General features: G+C 44.4%; 1 protein-coding gene across 5 annotated transcripts in view; it reads left to right on the top strand.

The window, feature by feature from the left end:
- Nucleotides 1-193: 193 nt before the first annotated feature.
- The window catches only part of RHOBTB1 (Rho related BTB domain containing 1), a 51514-nt gene continuing 46155 nt past the window's right edge, over nucleotides 194-5552 (top strand). For 3 of the 5 annotated variants that reach the window (XM_083845305.1, XM_083845304.1, XM_083845298.1), the window contains exons 1-2: nucleotides 194-334; nucleotides 4596-4694. The gene's annotated coding sequence lies outside the window, so the exon portion shown is untranslated. Of the gene's footprint in view, nucleotides 669-1462; nucleotides 1485-4595; nucleotides 4695-5552 lie in introns of those variants that run through there. The other 2 variants (XM_083845299.1, XM_083845300.1) reach the window with 2 other exon arrangements.

Genomic DNA, 5552 nt, shown 5'->3' with positions numbered 1-5552 from the left:
CACGGGTCTCCTGCCCCTCGCAGTGCCCAGGATGGCGCAGGGACCTGCAGCAGCTTCCCTGCCCTGGCTGCTGCAGACAAGCGGCGCTCCCTGAGGCAGGCAGCGAGGCGCGGCGGGGCCACGACGCCTCACCTGAGGCGAGGGGCGAGGCTGGAAGCGCCGTCGCGCGCCGCCCCCCCGCAACGGCCGCAACGGCCCCTAACGGCCCCTAACGGCCCTAACGGCCCCGCGTGCTCGAGCGCGTTCACGTGACGGCGCTGCCCGCCCAGGGGCCGCTTGGCGGGGCCGGGCCGCTGAGGAGAAGGTGGCGGCGGCGGCGGCGGCTGGCGCTGAGGTGAGAGGAGGTAGCGGGGCCCGGGCCAGGCGGGGAGGGAGGCGCCGCGGTGCGGAGCTGCTCGGCCCCCTGCCGAGCGCCGGGAGGGAGCCGGGGGAGCCTGGGGCGGCTACGCTGCGCTCCGCTCCGCTCCGTTCGGGCGGCTGAGGAGAGGAGCCCGGGGAGCCGGCACCTGCCCGGCCTCAGTCCCCGCCTGGCTGCGGCCGGGCTCAGGGCGCTGACGGCTCCTTCGGGTGCCGCTGCCGCGCTCTTCGATTCCTTTTAAAGTGTTTTGTTCATTTTGTTTATTTCTCCGGGTGAGCGCGGTGTAGGTACTGCACTGGGACGTTTAACGGTACGTCTGGTATGACTTTGATTTGTTCGTGAAGAGGGCTTCCTTATCCGATTTACCCTGTTTGCCCCCGTCGTTTTGAAAACTTGATGGGCTAAATTAAAATCTCTTCGTGTTTCTCTTTCTGTGTTAATCTGGCACGTTCACCTTAAAAAATTAAGTTTTTTTTCTTGTGTAGATTCTCCAGGCAGTTTCTGAATGGGCTTTGTTTGAAAAGGAATTTACTGAATTAACGTAGCATGCACAAAGATAACTTGAGTTGACGTACTAGCGGAGTAGCATCTATCGCATGAGCAAAAATTGAATGTTCCTGCCCCTGGGTTCCTTTTTAATCTTAAATTATTAATGGATCTCTGCATTACACAAATGAAATTTGCAGCGGGCACTGAGCACAAGTGCATGTAGAAAACCAGATGTAAGAGGAGCTGGTTGTGCAGAAGGACGTGTCTCCTAAAAAGACCAGCAGGATGATGAAGGCAGAGAGCCCCTTCTGTTCCTGACAGTTGCTGGGGACCTCTGGGGGAGCAACAGTGGGCTCTGCCCTGCCCAGCTCTTTTGTAGCTCTCAGAAAAGAGGAATGAGAAAAGGGCAAAACTTTTCCAGAACTGGGGAGCATGGGACTTAACATATTGTTGAGCAGCGGTTTAACTGAGTCACTGTGAGTGCTCCTACTGTAGCATGTTAATGGCAATCATGGTACCCCATCTTCTTTTAGAACCTGATTGTCAAGTTGAATAAAAGTATGTATGTGTGATCAGTTCCTTTTCTCTAGGTAATCAATACAGGAAAAAAATCCTTCATCTCCAAGGGAGACCTCAGGTAAAGACACATTTGTTGAAACTGACGTAGGAAAGGTGAAACGCTAACATTTACCAGGGTTCTGGACCATTAAAGGTTTGAAAATGTGTTTGGAGGAAACATTGGCTTAGATATCAATGGGAGGTTAGATTTCTAGTGTCTGTTCAACCATGTAATGTACAGTAAGTGAGGTGTGTCATAGCGAAGATTGTAACAGTGAACTCACGTTCTGCACTTTGTTTTATGTAAACTTTTTTCAGTATTTGAAATTTTAAGGGGAAAAGGTTGAAGTGAGACTGTATTAAAGCAGGAAACATATTTATAACCAGTTATTTTTCTTGTGCGTAATACATTGAAGCTTGGTGAAGAAATTTTGGGCAGATATACTGAAAAACTGTGATGTTATAGAAACATGAAACAAATAGGTGAAGGTGATAGGCTGGTAGAAAGAAGCTGTTATGTAATTTGAGAGGATAAAGTTCTGCAATATTGTTAGTTTGGTAATAATCTTTTCAAAAGTAAATAAAAATTGGGGGAGAGAAAAGATTGTATCACCATAGGCTACCAAATAACCCGAAGGTGAGGCTGGGGTGGGTTTGAGGAGAAAATTGGGCTGAATTTTCCTTGAGTTTTCTCTGGTGTCACTGCATTAGGGGGTTGATTTGTCTGCAGCAGAAGAGGCTCCTAGGCAAGGTCACCCATGACCGTGTGCTGGTCCCGAGGCGCCATCCAGAGAGCCCAGTGTTCTGTGTGGTGTTGTCTGTGTTCCTCCTGGGCCTTCCTTGTGCTGCAGTCATGTCACCTGCCAGCCTCTTCAACAACCACCTGCTCCTCTGCTTCCCAACACGTAAAGAAAGTTCCCCACCTGGAGAATAGAAGTGCATCCCCCACTGAATTACTCTTTGCTCCAGCTGGCTTTAGTTTCCCTCAATTTATGATGTCCTTACTGTGTGTCCTGCAGACAGCACCATAGTGGGCTCACAGCACTGCGTTGTGTGAGCACTGGTTCAGGTGGCAGCCTGTTTCCTGCCTCTGGGAGAGGGAAAGAGCTGCGCTGCCACAGGCAGAACTGTTGCTTTCTGCAGCTTCAGGCCAGGTCTCTTCAGCCAGGAGCTCCTTAAGACTCAAATAAGGAGGTTGCACGCATGGTTTACCTGCTCTCTTTCTGTGATGATGATATGTACTCAGAAGACCAGAAGATCTGCCCCTACTACAATGGTAGTGAAGATCTTCACTGAGTTAGAGTTGTAATTAGGAAGTACAGTGCTAATTAAGATTAGAACCTTTCTTTTTTTTTATGGTCCCAACTACCTTTAAAACCAGCGAGTGGAAGTAAGATCGAGGGGCAGGGGGACAGAAGACAGAATCTTTCTTATTTTAATTAAATGGAACTTTTAGGCTTATGCTTTAGTAATGATGAAAATCAGATTTAACTACATTTCTATCTGTTTATACGCTTTAAACAACTGGTCTGACCTTATAGCATAACAAAATAAAAAATCTCTCAGCAAGTGTGAGAGTCTCAATGTGGCCTTTAACAGGACAGCGATGTAAATAATTAATGATTTCTGAAAAAGAATTATGAATGAGCTGTGGAAGGGCTTTGCATGTCTGCTTAAAAGTGAGAAGGATCTTAATATATCTGTGGAGTCAGTGTCTGTAGATTTTAATGAGGGCAAAGCAGAGGAAAAACTGGTTAGAAAGCACGAGATCTCAGTGAAATAAAAACACAAAGCTCTGAGTTTGTGATCAGATAAGTCAGATCCTTTTTTAAAAGGGATGTGCTGACAGAAGCTGCAAATAACTTTGAATCTGGCATCAGTACTGAGGAAACGAATGAACAGTTATGAATAGTACAATGTCACACAAATAGGTATTTAAGCAGTTGAGCATCCCGTGTGTGCTAATGCTGCTATTTCATTCATTACTTGGGATTTTGTTTCATTGTGGGATGAGGCTGTGGTTGCCAGGGTTGATAAAGGGAGCTACATGTGTAGGCTGTGCAGGCCTGTCCTAGTGAAAGCCAGGGTGAAGAGAGCAGACAACATGGTGAGAAGGTTCTTAACAGCCGTAGCTGCGTGCAGTAGCAGCTGAGGAAGACACATTCTTTGCAACTAAAATGCTTATGGCTGACTGGCAAAGATGCTGCTTCTAGGGCAGTAGAATTACTTCTGGAGGCTATAAGGGTTGTGTCCCTGTCTCTCGTGCCAGTGGATTGCCTGTTCCACAAGGTGGAATCAGGTGTTACCTCACTTTCCTTTTATGCTCCCACTGTTGTCTTGTGCAGGATATCTACAGAAGGCAGGAATTTCTGTGGGAAACTAACTTCAGTCCTAAATTCCACTCTGAAATCTTACTTAGAAGAGAGAGAAATGCCTAGAAAAGCTAAGCAGGCCACTAGTCTTTTCAGTTGAAGAATCTGCATGTTACTTCTGCTTTTCAAGCTAGTGTGAAGCCTTTGAAGCTACTTGGCTCTTTGAGCTTTGCTTTTAGGGAAGCATCAGGGGTGAAATCAATGTTGCACCCACGTTAGGTTCCTGGTAAAACCACAGCATTGCTTCTGGATGAGAACCATACCACAACAATGCAGACAACTACCAATCCCAGCATAACACTTCTATAATTAATTTCACCTGGGACTAAAGGTGGATGCAACACAGTAATCCCAACATCATCAGGCTGTTACTTCATATTTTAGACAGTCTTGTCACCCCCTTGAAGGTGGGCTAAAAAACCCTCCTCAGAGGCTGTTAGTTAACCTATGAAGAACTAGTTGACTGATACAGCAATGTTTGGTTCTCATGCATAGGGTGCTTTTTGTATCTACATCTAGAGGAAAACTATTCAAGACCCAGCTTTATTTGACAGAGGTGTATCAATTTCCATTTATGCTCAAAATTTTGTCTGTACCCATGACCTCTTCAATGCATTGGAGTGAAAAGTTGGTGTTTTAGTGCAGATATTCAGTCTACCTGTGTTTGGAACTTTGAAAGACTGTTCTGTTGACCAAGCAAGCCTGTTCTATAATATAAAATAGGTCATGAGAGCTGTCTTTAGTTTTGCATGTGTTATGATTTTTAGGTTGAAAATAGTATGGTTTATTGTCTTTTTTTTCTCTACTTTTCCCTTCAGGAGAGCCACAGTAATAGAAAGATATGAAATATCTTTAATGGAATTCTGCTCTTGATCAAGCCATTAAAAATGGATATGAACGTTATTTTCTCCTGTGAGGTAAGTAATGCCAGGGAGAAATTAAAGAAAAAAACTGACTGACTTTGTTTAGTGTTGCTGTCACCACTGCTGTTCTGTCCAGCTGCTTTTGTTCGTGTATTTTAAAGTTATAGCATCTGTGACTTAGAGAACTTTGCATTGAAAGTCTTAATTGAAAAGTCTTAGAATTAATTCTTTTGGTTACAGGATTACTCAACTTTGTTGTGACGTTCTAGTAGATAAAAACAAATGTATAAAGGTGTATATTCTAGTGTAATTGTTGGCTTCTACACATAGTAGCTTTTGACCCAATATTGAGCTTTTTTTCAAAGCATCAAAGAAATAGAAGCTCTTAAGTCTAATTCTCAAGAGTGAATATTTACCCAGAGTAACTGCAGACAGAGGAAATGAGTGACTTCCTAAAGTGAAGAGTTTGTACCACAATTTTTTTTTGCATCCCTCTTTTTTTCTGCTCTGTGCAGTCTAAGCAAAGGTGGGGCTGTTGCTAGCCTGAATTACAGGTGCATATTAATAAGGCTAGTATGGGACTTGCCAAAAGCTACTTCTGTACTGAGCCAGTACTGTTAGGAAACTGCTGTTTCATATGTAAGAATTAGTAAAAACCAAACACATCTCCTGAATTGAGAATCATAGGGAAATTCAGGCTGTAAGGAATCTCAAGAGGCCATGTAGTCCAGCCCCCTGCTCAAATTTTCCAGTAGTCAATGAAATTTGGACTAAAAAGGCCAGTAGGTGAAAATAACTATTTATGTTCAGAAACAATAAGGAAAATGGATTTGTATCTTGCCATATATATTAAATGTACATTATAATAATGCAGATAGGAATGTAACATGCTACTAAAACTTGTCAAAGGGA

The sequence above is a fragment of the Anser anser genome (genome assembly GCF_964211835.1).
Source record: "Anser anser genome assembly, chromosome: 7".
NCBI lineage: Eukaryota > Metazoa > Chordata > Aves > Anseriformes > Anatidae > Anser > Anser anser.
Note: the sequence above shows the minus strand (reverse complement) of the source record. Positions and strands in the feature narration are given on the sequence as shown.